Source organism: Geotrypetes seraphini, chromosome 10 (genome assembly GCF_902459505.1).
Source record: "Geotrypetes seraphini chromosome 10, aGeoSer1.1, whole genome shotgun sequence".
In the NCBI taxonomy this organism is placed as follows: Eukaryota; Metazoa; Chordata; class Amphibia; order Gymnophiona; family Dermophiidae; genus Geotrypetes; species Geotrypetes seraphini.
Window position 1 is genome coordinate 143010260 of NC_047093.1, and position 14531 is coordinate 143024790.

General features: G+C 42.6%; 1 protein-coding gene across 2 annotated transcripts in view; it reads left to right on the plus strand.

The window, feature by feature from the left end:
- Positions 1-14531, plus strand: part of PPP6R1 (protein phosphatase 6 regulatory subunit 1) — a 178414-nt gene that overhangs the window by 73948 nt on the left and 89935 nt on the right. The gene's annotated exons all lie outside the window — the stretch shown is intronic.

Consider the following 14531-nt stretch of genomic DNA (forward strand, 5'->3'; position numbering starts at 1 on the left):
GGGGGGAGAGGGGGGAAGTTGTGGCTTTTGCAGTCCTTTCAGTGCCATAGGCTCACAGTTGGTGAAGAAATGTGCATCTTGTCGGCATCAGGGCCTGACCACAATAGAGGTTTGCAAATATTGTGCAACTCTCAGCTGCAGTTGGAGCCTTGACGGTGGAGTTGGCTGCCGTGAAAACATCTGGGGATGCAGGGACAGTGGCGGGGCGGCATATGCAGCATCCCAGAGGCCAGCATCTGCAATTTCAGTGGGATGCTCCATATTGGATTCTCTCATCGGGGGTCGCATTAGCCACCCTGATTTTCACCATATACATCTTCTGATTTGGCAAATGCAGTTCCCCCCATATTTGTCCTCACTATGTATAAGGCCTTCTTCTTTAGCATCCCTCCAGACCAGCACAGAAATGGATGGGTTTACGCTCCTCTGCCAGTAGGTGGAGACTGAGACATTGACTTTCGGCTGTAGTATAAGTGGGCTGTGCAGTCTACAATCAGTCTGTTCTCAGTCTCCAGCAGGTGGAGATAGTAAGCCTGTGCAGCCTGTTGGATTTGCTTAGTGGCCGCCTTGTCCCTGTTGTGGGGCCGGATTAAGTTTGGGGGACCCTTTCGGGGATCTGTCTGACCTCAGGGGTGCCACACTTGACTGGTCGAATCCCCCCCTCCATTTCCCCCCCCCCCCACCCAAAATGTTTTACCTTAGAGGTGCCTCAATTGTAAGCTTTACCACGTGCGGTTGATGCAGACGGTGTGTGCACCAGTCGCTTTGAAGGGGAATCCTCATCAGCTTTGGGTGCCAGTGAGTGCTTCGGGGTGCCTTTCGCGTGTGCACCACTTGGCTGCAGGCAGTGGGAAAGCCCAGGATTCCCCTACCGCCCACCCAGAGTGCTGTTAGCTGTCGCCAGTGCTGTTAGCTGTCGCCAGTGCTGTTTAGCACTCTTTTCCACCGGGACAGGCAGTCCCGCTGCTGCCCGACTTAACCAGCTGAGAGGGTCCTTGTGAGATCCTTAAAACAGCGGTCCAGCCGCCGAGGGAGCCTGTCGTCAGTGCTGTTAGGCACTCTTTTCCACCGGGACAGGCAGTCCCGCTGCTGCCCGACTTAACCAGCTGAGAGGGTCTTTGGGAGATCCTTAAAACAGAGGTCCAGCCGCGGTACGCGGCCCGTGGTCGCGAGCCTCGGGTCGCGAGCTGAAGGGGCTCGGCTTCGGAGCCCAAGAGGAGCAGGGAGTAGGGTTATCGAATCCTCAATATGGGTAAGAGGAAGGCCAAAGCAATGCCATCTGCTGGAACAACGGGCCCGATGGATCGTCATCTTACGGCTCCCATTTTGCCACATGCTGAGGAACAGGTAACTCCTAACATTCAAGCTGTCTCTTTATCCTCTGGGGAACCAACACCACCTCCTCAACCATTATATTCCTCACGGTTAGAAGAATCTCCTTCCCCTTTTAAGGAGAGAACAGTTTTTAATGCTTCTCATGCAGTGAGTGCTTCTTTGCCACCAGGGGGGTTTGCCCCTGATTTTGTTTTAGCCATGTACAAGGCTTACTTACAGGCGGCTGGGGGTCCTGTTTCTTCCCCAGGAGTCTCTGGTTTGTGTGGGGTCTTTTTCCTTCCACTTATAACCCCATTCAGTCCCTCTTGGCGTTGGCTCCTGCCCAGTCCTCCTCATCTTTGTCCATACAGTTGTGGGTTTCAGGGGACGGGGATTTTTTATTTGCATACAAGTTTTCCCCTCTCAGGGAAGGGGAGGGATGGATGATGAGGGCGTCTGTTTTTCTGAGACGCCGGTTGGTGAGGATGCGTCAGTGGTGCGCATTTTTCACCGGGAAAAGTTGCAAGAGATTATTCAGGTTTTTTGGCTTTGTGCTTTGAGGAGGAAATGAACGACCCCCGTGTCAGCCTCCTGTTCTTTTCCTATGCATCAGGATATTCGGGGTATAATGCATGCACAGTGGAAGACTCTGAACGTACCTTTTCGCTTGACATGGTCCATGACCAAGCTGTATCCCATTCCTGATGGGGATAGGGATACCTTTAAGTCTCCTGTGGTAGATGCAGTGGTCTTGGCTATTGCATGTAGACATACGGTGCTGGTTGAAGGTGATTCGACCTTGAGAGGCTCCCAGGATTGTAATATGGAGTCTCTTCTTAAGCAGAGTTTTGATGTGGTTGCCTTGGCTGTCCAGGCGGTGATTTGTGGCAGTTTGGTAGCCCAGGCTTGTTTCCAGTGGTCTGAGCAGGTCCTGGACCGGGACTCACTTGTCACATTCAGTCTTGATTCCAGTAACACTTTACAAAGGAATCGTATAAAAGGAGCTAAGAAGCTTGCCAATTACTCAAAACACTGCTATAAAGATAATTGAGAATACAAAAAAAATTGATCACTTTACTCCTCTTTTAATAAAAGCTCATTGGCTGCCAGTAACACACAGAATTATATATAAAATTCTACATTTGACAAATCTTCTGGAATTCTCAAACAGACTTTTGATCCCTTATACCCAGTCTAGAACCCTGAGATCTAATGCCTAACACCTCTTACATATCCCATCAATACGCCAGTTTAGCATGCATCGTTCATCAATCTTTTCAATTACAGCTCCCACGTGGAATTCTATGCCTGCAGATTTATGAGAAGAATCATCTTTGGAACGATTTAAAACAAAATTTTAAACATTTTATTTTAAAGATGCTTTCGAGCTTTAATTTAACTTACTCACAATTACTTTTCTTCTCTTATAATTAGCACTTACAGAAGGGTCCCGTCCAATTATTCTTCCCTTTATTGTCTCTCTTTTCTATAGGCTAAGTAGTTCTACCCATCTACCCTAGTGTACCAGTATGTTAGTATGTCATATCGTTCGTGTCCCCCAGAAATTTTTAATTTAAATTTACTTGTACTCTGCTTAGAAATTCGATAAGCAGAAAATCAAATTTTTAATAAACTTGAATCTGATGACCGGTCCTTGATGGATCAGGAGGTGGCTAAGATTGAGCTCGGTGCTTCTTATCTCTCGGATGCCATGTATATTCTTTTGCGGGCATCTGCCAAGTCCATGTCCCTCGGAGTGGCCACTCGCTGTACCTTGTGGCTTTGGGGTTGGTCGGTGGATGCAGCTTAAGCTCAGTAAATTTCCTTTTAGAGGTTCCTTCCTTTTCGGGGAGGAGTTGGATAAGCTTGTCAGGCCTTGAATGACTCTTAAGGTACTCTTAAGATACCCCGGCTTCTGGAAGACCGTCCTCACCAGGAGTTGCAGGGTGGCGGCGCCTGTGGGAGTTTGTGTGATTTTTGTCAGTACTGCCCTGGCCAAGGGGGTGGCCTATTTTTCTTCCAGAGGATGTTTCTTTCAGCACGTGCAGTCCTTCCAGGGAGCCCGCTAGGGGGAGGGTCATGACTCCATCAGTGTCTCCTCCTCCACCTGTCCAGCCCAATGACTCGTCGTGGGTCCTTCCCCTAGTGCCGGTGGTAGCCCGGTTGCAGGAGTTTTACTGGGGGTGGGACAAGATCACGATGGATCAGTGGGTCCTTGAGGTAATTAGGGACGACTATGCTCTAGAGCAGGAGTGGGCAACTCCGGTCCTCGAGGGCCGGAATCCAGTCGGGTTTTCAGGATTTCCCCAAAGAATATTCATTGAAAGCAGTGCATGCAAATAGATCTCATGCATATTCATTGGGGAAATCCTGAAAACCCGACTGGATTCTGGCCCTCGAAGACTGAAGTTGCCCACACCTGCTCTAGAGTTTTCCTGGCCCTTGCCAGATCGTTTCCTCACTTCTCCTTGTCAGGCAGCTTGGAAGAAGTGGGCTTTTGTCAGATTCTGCAAAGGTTGCTGGACCTCAAAGCAGTAGTCCCAGTGCCGCCTCAGGATTTTCATACAGACAGGTACTCCATTTACTTTGTGGTGCCCAAAAAGAAGGGGTTTTTTTCAGTCCATTTTGGATATGAAAGATGTCGACAGGGTGCTTCGGGTTCCGTCTTTTTGCACGAAGACTCTGAAATACATCATGCTGTCTATTCAGCCTGGGGAATTTCTGACTTCTCTCAATCTGAGGCCTACCTGCATGTTCCGATTCGGGCCTCCTATCAGCGTTTCCTTCGCTTTGCAATTTTGGGAAATCACTATCAGTTTTGTCTCTGTCTTCTTTTTGGTCTGGCTACGGCTCCATGGACTTTGACCAAGACTATGGTACAATTGGAATAATTATGACAGATTAAATTACAACTTTTGGTGGAATTCAGTTTGCCATATATATAAGATGAAGCGTACATTTGCAACACAAAAAGGATATATCGATAAGTTTAAGAAGATTTGGGGACCATTAACAGATTTTTGTAATGATTGATATAATTTTTCCCATAATAAGAAACTTGATAAAGGAGGGGGGGTGGTAGGTTTATTCTCTTTATCATAAAATATAAATAAATTGTCATAATAGTTGTTATATTGTGTGCAACTAACAAAATAAGGGGAGGGAAAAGGATTCATAATTGAATAATAGTTGATAAAATTATTAAATTTTATATGATGTCTAAAATTATAGTAAGGATTATATAAGATATGTTGTATGTACAATATGTTATGGAGATATCAAGTGTATACTTAAGGTAATTGTATGAATCTTTATGACACACTTGTTGTTATATGAAAAAATTAATAAAAAATATTAAACCAAGATTATGGTGGTGGTGGCGGTGGCAGCCTTGCACAAGGAGGGCATTCTGGTTCATCCCTATCTGCACTACTGGTTGATTCAAGTGAAGTCCTTTCTGGAGAGCTCACAGGTCACAACTCGGGTTGTGGAGTTCCTACAGTCACTGGACTGGGGAACTTGACCAAAAGCTGGTTGACTGTCTCAGCGTTTGGAGTATCTCGGAGTTCTCTTCGACACCATCTTTCTTCCCGAGGCCTGGGTGCTGAAATTGCAGTCACAGATTCACTTTCTGATGGATTGTTGTTGCCCTCGGGCACAGAATTTTCTGCAGGGTCTTGGGGTCAATGGTGACCTCCCTGGAAGTGGTCAGGTGGGCTTGGGCTCATATGTGTTCCCTTCAGAATGCTCTTCTGTGGCAGTGGGCTCTGCATTTTCAAGGTCTGGACTGTCCAGTCCCTCTTAGGGGGTTAGTTTGTCACAGCTTGTCACTGCAGGGATTAGCAGGCCAAGGATCTGGATGCTCTGGTGCAGTCTTGGCCGACAGACGGCCTGCTGTATGTCTTTCACTGGTGGGCAGAGTTCTTCTTCGCATTGCTCGGCATTCAGGCCATGTGATCTTGGTGGCTCCAGACTGGCCCAAGCTACCTTGGTACGCAGATCTGGTTCGTCTTCTCGTGGCAGATTCTCTTCTGCTGCCCCTCACGCCAGATCTTCTGTCTCAGAGTCCCATTCCAATGTTCAATCTGTGTCCCTTTTGTTTAAGGCTTGGCTCTTGAAAGGGAACGTCTAAGTAAGAAAGGTTATTCAGATAAGGTGATCTCCACCTCTTAGGTTCTCAGAAACCTTCAACCTTTTGGGCTTATGTGTGAATTTGGCGTCTCCTTTGAGGAGTGGTGTTCTGCATGTGGCGTGCTTCCCCTTCGCACATCTTACCTCACATCTTGAAGTTCTTGTAAGATGGCCTGGACCAGGGCCTTGCCTTGTCCTTCCTCAGGGTTCAGATTGAGATTTTATCTGCCTGTCGCAGTCTGTTGCATGGTCGGCGTTTGGCCTCTTCTCCAGATGCGATTTGATTTCTTGAGAGCGTCTAAATTGCTCCGGCCTTCAGTTCGTCCTTTGGTTCCAGCCTGGTATCTCAATCTGGTTGATTTGTCCTCCTTATGAGCCTGTCGGCTCCTGCACATTGAAGGATCTCTCTCAAAGCAGTGTTCCTGATGGCCATTACATCAGCAAGACGCATTTCCAAACTGCAGACCTTTTTGTGTAGACCTCCCTTCCTGGAATTTTCCAGGGAGCGGGTCATGCTTCAACCGGTTCTCTCGTTTCTGCAGAAGGTGGTTTCGCCTTTTCATGTCAACCAGTCCATTATCCTTGCAGTCTTAGGTAGTCAGGAGAGGGCTCTTTGGAGCAGAAACAGTTGCACAGATTGGATGTCCGTAGAGTCCTTCGCATTTGTTTAGTGGACTCAGGTGTTCCATCAGTTGGATCGTTTTTTGTCCTCTTAGCGGGTTCTCCTAAGGGGGATGGTTCAGGTATTTTGAGTTCCCTCCCTTAAATGGTACCGCTTTGTTACTTCCCATCAGTTCTCTGGGCCGGTCTGGAGGGATGCAAAGGAAGGAGAAATTTAGGTTTTACCTGCTAGTTTGCTTTCCTTTAGTCTTAAACTGGCCCAGATTCAATCCTGAATTGTTCGTTGTTGTGAAGGAGGGTTTGTTTCCCTTTGATCTTCAGTGCTCTTCGGGGAGCAGTTGGTTCTCCCCCTTCCCCCCCCCAAAAAAAAAAGAGAGAAAAAAAAATGCAAACCACACACACAGATTCAGAATGATGAGAATATCTGTATTTCTACACAATTAATTAGTGGGCATATGTCCCACATTTGAAATGCCAATTCTTTTGTGTGTGGATTTGTGGATGGCTACACTGAGAAAAGACTGGTTCAGCTGCAGAAGTGTTTTTCCTTTCTTGCATGGAGAGGTTCCTATTGATTCTATTAGGGGTTATGCAGGGTCCTTATTGACTTTTTTCCTAAGAATCAGAATTCTCAGTCTCCACCTGCTGGTAGGTGTGCACAACTCATCCATTCTCTGGGCTGATCCAGAGGGACTAAAGGAAAGCAAATTAGCGAGCAAGGCCAAATTTATCCTTTGACTACCTTTTGAAGGCAACACATTGCCCAGAAATGAGCAAAAGTTGACAATAGCAGAATATATGCTTGAATCATAAGAGGGAGGGGTGGGGGTGGGGTTTGAGGAAACAGGGAGGAATGGTTGGCTGATCAGAAGGTGGTAAAGCAGTATAATTTTATAGTCTATGATGTGACGTTAAAGAACCTCCGGATATCTGTTAAGATCTGTTTTGTAGGTATGGTTCTTTATCTTAACCTCAAAGGTCTTAAGTTCCTGAATTTTGTTAAAATTTCCTCTTCGTATTCTGACCATAAAGCCATTGCAGTGCTCTGGTCTTGCAAAGTGCTCTTTCACCTTGATTTGTCTTGGGGCAGTTACTCCAGATATTGTAGTGTTTAATGTAGTGCCTGTGTAAGTTAATTTAATTTTTTTTAGGATCATAGTAACAGAGTAAATGATGGCAGATAAAGTCCTGTGTGGTCTATCCAGTCTGCCCAAGAGTCACATTCATGATCATATGATCTATAGCAGTGGTCTCAAACTTGTGGCCCGGGGGCCATATGCGGCCCTCCAGGTTCTATTTTGAGGCCCTCGGTATGTTTATCATAATCACAAAAGTAAAATAAAACAGTTTCTTGATCATATGTCTCTTTAGCTATAAAGTACAATATTATTATTAAGACTTAGCCAAAAGGAAAGATTTATAAACTATAAAGTTTTACCTCATGCAAAATTGTCATTTCTTTAATAAGACATTATTTTTTTCTGAGGCCCTCCAAGTACCTACAAATCCAAAATCTGGCCCTGCAAAGAGTTTGAGTTTGAGATCACTGATCTATAGCCACTACTTCAGTAATTCCAGCTCCACTAGTGCTGGCCTTCCAACAGCCGTCTATTCTGAAACAAGACAAAAAAATCTCAATTGTTCAACAGAAGCTAAAAAAGAAGAGAACGGTGTAAGTCCTGTAATATGTCAAGCTGCAAATTGTATCAGCACATATCACAGGACCCATAGATTCTAGGTTTAAGGGATCCTACTCCTCTTCCTTGAATGTTGTCAATATCATTCAGTGAAATATGAAGAAGGATACTGTATTGGAGATGACATGAAATCAACTCATACGGGCACTACATTAAACACTACAAATGTATTAGTGGTATTTTTAAATTTATATTTATTTCCTTTCAAGTTGACTGACACAGCAACTGCTGTGAGAGGCTAAGGTGTGATAAGGCAATCTCTCACTGTCCAACAGTTTCATTTGTGCCTTGCCAGATTGGTTGGGGTGGGGACAGGAGAATGGATTGTTCTATTGATTGGTTTTTTTCCACATTCAAAATGGTAGATCAGGCATTTGTAAACTTTCCTCTTTGTCCCTTGAGGTGTGAGTTTACTGTCCTAACAGCAGATGGGACCGGGAACTACTGGTTTGACAACCTATATCTGATCTGTGCATTCCAAAGCCTGCCAGTGTTTCTCAACCTCTAGGTGGTAGGTGAGTTAGACCTGTGCAGTTTAGATCTGGTCTGAGATGGTTTGGGGTGAGGAGTTCTAGTGTCTTAAGTGATGGTGGGAGCCCTGTTTTGAATGCTGAGTAGTTAGCTTGGAATACAGAGCCCATTATGGCCAGCTCTTTTCCCTCCCTCTTCAAACTCCTCTCTCGTATTCCATATCGTATATTTTTCAAGTCTTTAATGCACTGTTATCTGTTGGGGCAGATGACTGCAGAATCTCCTTTCCTCATCCCCTTTACTGCACACTACTAAAGTTTCTAGAGAATGACATCCCCCCAACTGCGCGGGAAACCATCCCTGTCATTCTTTAGTGTTTGTCTTAACCTCAGTCCTTCTACACCAACATTCTCCAGTGCAAGGCTCGAAGGTCAGTGGCTTAGCCCATTCATATTCTGATTCTTCCCTCTATCCTTAAAGAATGACATGGGGGTGGTTCCCTGCAGGGACAGGAACGGTGATGAAATCTGTCACCGTGTCATTCTCTTGCCCCTTTTGCCAAAAGTAAAGTTGTTTAAAAACAAAAATAAATGGTAAGAAATGTCTCCTTCCCTGAAGACAACTTAGGGCTGAAGCTCTGCTCCATAGTTGTTAAATCAATGCAGATCTGCAATAAAGGTTCATTATCCTCCGATGCTGGTGGTGGATGAAGAACAAAAGATCCCCACTCAAAGCATATGGTCAGTTAAACTTTCAGATAAACAATTTTCTTTTTCATACTGTGTTTTTAAGTCAGGCCCCACCCAGTTCAACCACATGGTGATGGTGGAATGCGCTAGTTGCAGCAGGAGAGAGGAAGGACATAGACGCAACGGTCAGTACTCAGGAGGCAGATTGGAAGAGCAGACTTCACCAGCATGAAAAATGAAGGGAATAACGTTAAAAGAAGTATGCAGATTACAAATAATACAAAATATTGCAATAAAAATAATTACCAAAAAGAAAAAATTTGATCATGTCACTCCCCTCTTAAAAAAAGCACATTGGTTACCTATCAACTATAGAATCATCTTTTTTTTTTTTTTTTTTTTTTTAATCTTTATTAATTTTCAAAAATTACAACAAGTGTACAACAGTCATTCAGAAATACCTTAATTCATCACTTGACATTCTTATTTGTATTATTCCAAATAAATAATTATATAAGAAACCCACCCATATACCAATAAATAACAACTATCAATATATTATCCGTCATACTCCCACCCCCCCCCTTATCTTATCCAATATTCTGGTGTTTAAGATGTCTGATCACTAGAATAAATCGTCAGTGGCCCACAAATCTTTTTAAACTTATTATAATTACCTTGTTGCAAAGCAAATACCCTTTCCATATAGAATCATCTATAAAATAGCACTACTGACACATAAAATGTTAATGAACGAAGCTCCTGCATTCTTAGAAAGACAGTGTCAGCATCTATGAGACAAACTTTGTTCTTTTTATTACATAGAGCTTTTTGGACCCCTACACGTTTGCAAAAATTAGATAGTTCTAAGTCCAATAAATGCTGGCACTGTAATCTGGAACCTGGGACGTTGGATCATTTACTGTATCATTGTCCCTACATTAAAAGTTTTTGGAATGCAATTTGGCCACAAATTAATAAATTGATGGAAAATCATGTAGCAATATCATATGATACAGTGTTATTTGGAATGATGATGAGAAAAAGTCAAATTTCACCAGAAAATAACAAGCTTTTACTAGTCATGACAGGGGTTGCCATTCAGCATATAACCAATAACTGGAAGAATCATAGTAACCTTAATTATACATTTTGGTGGAATACAATTTGTCATATATTCAAAATGGAAAGAGTAATAGCAATACAAAGAGGGACATATCCTAAATTTATAAAAATATGGGGGCCATTGACAAAGTATTGTACTGAATGAATAGTAGGATTTATCTTCTTTTCTTCTTTTTCTTGTCTTCTTTATGGCACACATGGAGGGGGGGTAGTGAAAATAATTTTACATAACATGATATAATATGGTATACAATATGTATAAGGTGATTGGAAAGTACTTGAAGGGTGGGGGGTGGGAGAGGGGATAAAAAAATTTGTTCAGAATATTATGTAATAGATATAAAAGTGATATTGTGTATTCATTAGTTGTAACTCAATATTTTGTACACTTCATGTAAAATATGAAAATGAATAAAGAATTATAAAAAAAAAGAAAGACTTCTAATCCCATATGCTCCTACAAGATCTTTAAGATCTGAGGAGAAATCTCTCCTCTCATTCCGTTCATTAAGATTTATTTACACTTGGAGGGACACGATCTTCTATGTTACGGCACCTCAAACTTGGAATTCGCTTTCAATTTATATTAGGGAAGAAAAATCGCTTAGTAAGTTCAAAGGTCTTTTAAAAAGCTGGCTCTTAAGGACGCTTTCAACTGAGTTGCTTGAATTCTATAAAACTCAAATATTCTATAGGGGACTAAAATCCTTTAAATGAAAATTGAGTGGGTAACAATTCCCTGTCCTATTGTCTTAACCTCTATGTTCTCCTTTTTTTTCATTTTAGTTAAACCCATCCTCTTGTTTCATATAGTGTCACAGTTTTAAAGTATGTGTGTGTTTTATTAAACCCTGTTTTTACTATTATTTGTAATTCGTATTGGAATATGATATTGCTTTGTTTTAAATTCTTTATTCATTTTAAATCTTAAACAAGTGTACAATAAAATATTCATTAAATTTTCAATATAACACTTGAAATTCTTAATCATATCATCTAGAACAAAAATATACATCCCCACCCCCAACCCTTCTTAAAGTAACTAAATTTCTTGAGTCATTTTAAAACAGACAGTAAGTGTACATAAATATATCCATTATAATTTCAATACAGCACTTAAAATTCTTAATCAAATCCTCATAAACAAAAATAGAAATCCCCTCCCTCCCACCCTTCTTAAAGTAAGTAAAACAAACTTTCAAATAAAAATTATATCGCCCCCCCCACCCCCCAATGTGTAAATATAATCTCCCTTTAAAAAATTATGTCTACTCATTACAATACTTTTCCATTGGTCCCCAGATCTTTATAAACTTATTGTAAGTCCCTTTTTGCGTAGCAATAGCTCTTTCCATCTTATAAATATGGCATACTGAATTCCACCAAAATGTATAGTTAAGATTAGAGTAGTTTTTCCAATTGTTGGTAATATGCTGAATGGCAACTCCTGTCATTCTTAACAAAAGTTTATTATTACAAGACGAAATTTGACTTTTTTTCCTCATAGATATACCAAACAAAACGGTGTCATAGGATAACGCAACATGGTTCTCTAGAAGACAGTTAACTTGAGTCCAAATTGAATTCCAAAATAACATAATATAGGGACAAAAAAAGATTAAATGATATTGCGATCAAATCAAATTTTTAAATAAACTTGAAACTTAAATAAATAAACTTGTTTCAGGCAGACCTATATATATATACCCATAACCCATCCTCTCCCAACACAATTTTGCTTAATTCATTTTACCCTCTCATAAAGTGTACAAGAATTATAAGAAACAACACTTAGTTAAACACTTGAAAAACTTATCCTTATCCTCTATTAACTTAAAAGAAATCCTTACCCTCCCCTCCCTCCATCCCTATTATTAATTTTTTTCCAACATTTTATCCACACTTTGTATTGAAACATTGGTAGTCTGCTTTACTTTACAAACACTGGCTGGCTGATGTAGAATGATGTCATCAAACCAGTAATTCTGTCTCCATCTTGACTGGTCTGGGGGAACCATATAAAAAAGATATGCTAAATGCAAAGGAGATAGGGCCAGATTCACAAAGCAAACCGATTGTGTACTGATCGGTTTGCGACCCCTTTACGATCAAATTTCCCTCCAGCCTGATTCACTTACCTCTCCTGCGATCCGTTTCGAATCTGTGCATGCAAATGAGGTGAAACGCATGCAAAGTAAGCAGGGACGCGATTCACAACACCTGATTTCACATCCGACCGGCTGGCCGATCAACTGAAGAAGCAACAGCTGGGGACCAGTCGATAATGTCTTTCCGACTGGAAGCCCTGCTCTCTGCCTTCTGCTCTGCAATCTCTCCTTCCTGCTCGCCCCGAATGCTGCCCTGCTCTGCCCAGCTTCTGTCTCCTGCTCTGGCCCGATCTTCCCCCAAAATGCCGCCCTGCTCTGCCCAGCTTCTGCTACTCACCCTGCTGCCTTGATCTTCCCCGAATCTCACCTGCTGCATCGCCGTTCTCCTGCCCTTCCCCGAATCTCTCCTGCCCTTTCCCGCTCTGCGAGCCCGTGGTTTTAACCTGCGGGTTTAAAGCGGGTTAAAACCACAGGCTCACAGGGCTAAAAACTAAAGTTTAAAAAGTTAAATAAAAAGTCCAGGCTGGGACGGGCATGTGCAGACCATCTACAGATGGTCTGCACTAGCCCGCGGATCACACAACAGCGATCTGTGCAGGCAGATGGGCAGGTTGATGAATCTAGCCCATAGTGAGTCAATGACAGAGCCAAAGATTACAGGGAAAGAAATGGACTAGCCCAAGGGACAAACAGCGACAGCTGAGAATTAGAGCTGAGACAGAAGGAGATAGCCGAGGATTAGATGAAATATTCTTGAGTATGGGCTTCACAACTTCAGCTTCTCGAGCCCACCTCTCCTGCTTCATTCCAACTCATTTGTTTAATGAGAGTCTTTCAGGATGGTGATGAGCCTTCTCTATTTCTTGATCTTGGTTGACTCCTGGACAGTGACCCCTTTTTAACCCTTTCAGGACCATAAGGATCGTAGGCCAATTTTTGTGGTTTTGACAACATTTTTATGGTAAAAAGGGCTTGCAGATGCCAAAAAATTGATTTTTTTTTGTGAAATATCATTATTTTTTTTTTTTTTAAATCACACTTCTGGCTTATGGACAGTGTGGCAAATGAATCTTCTCGTCAATCTGGCAACGACGCTAATGAATGAATGTCGGAACCAGTTTGTTTACATAAAGGCAGTATCATATGGAATCCGTACATATCAAATTTAGAACTGTAGACTATCCCAATCAAAATTTATAGGATTTTAAAGTTATGGGACAAATATGTCCCTTGGTCCTGAAAGGGTTAAGTATAACTTTCCATTGCCCTAAGTACAAAAGAAGTATCTGCACATAATACAGAAACTGCTTTGATTGATTGTAACCATAAGCAGGCAGTCTATCAAATCCCATTCCCTTTCCTTAACTTCATTGACTGTCACCACTGTTGTTTGAACTGGGAGAAGGATCATGGTCTCTTGTATTGAGTCCACATGCTTTTCAATGAAGAAGCAGGTGGGGAAACCTCAAGGAACCAGAGGAGAAGCATTGACTTCATAATCACAGGATTCATGGGTTCAGTTCCCACTTGATTTGTGTGTGCAGAGCTGTCCAAGGAGTCAGGTGCATGCCGCATGTTCTGTGCTTTTAATTAGATCCTCCTGTTACTATACATTGTGGCTGGGAAGGAGTGGAGAATGCAAAGTCTAAATAGCAACTGGAAAGGGAGACTAGCACACAGGACGGCACCTAGTCCTTAAGGATCGCAAGGCCCAATAATCACAGAATCAGTGAGGGATGTACATGCTTGGAATTGGGTCAGAACTGATGTATCATCGTATGCAGTGACGCTTTCTTCACAGGCAGGTTCATGGGATGACTCCTTGTCACTTATTCCAGTGCTTCTCAAGTCTCCCAGTTAGGTTTTCAGGCCGTTCATGCCTCCCTAACCCTGACATGCACAGAGACAGAGCGATTTGAATACTTGCCATGGGTGCTTATGTAGAACAGAGCAATCCATGATCGGCATTTCATAAATTTGCAGAGGGGCACAAACCAGAATCCCCTTCCTGATGATTAGTCCTTATGTGGTTTCATCTGCCTTGACTTCTTGTCTCCCTCAGTCTGTTATAATCCTGCTGCTTCTCTCTCCTCTTCCATTTGTGGCCTAGTAAAGTTGATTGCCTCTCATGTCATGCTCCCTCTCTAGTCACCTTTATTGAGATTATGTTCCAGGTGTTTGCTGGATGGTCACAAAGCAGCAGTTCAGTAGAGGGGTGGTGGGAAGGTGCTGAAAGCAGCTGTTTGAGAACAGATCCATGGCTGATACAATTGGGAGTTGCATATTGTATCCCTAAGAGGAAAAGTTCCCAGCAAAAAGTACCGCCATCTCTGACGTGCAGGGCAGGGGGAAAAGCAGTCTGTTAGAGACCAAGC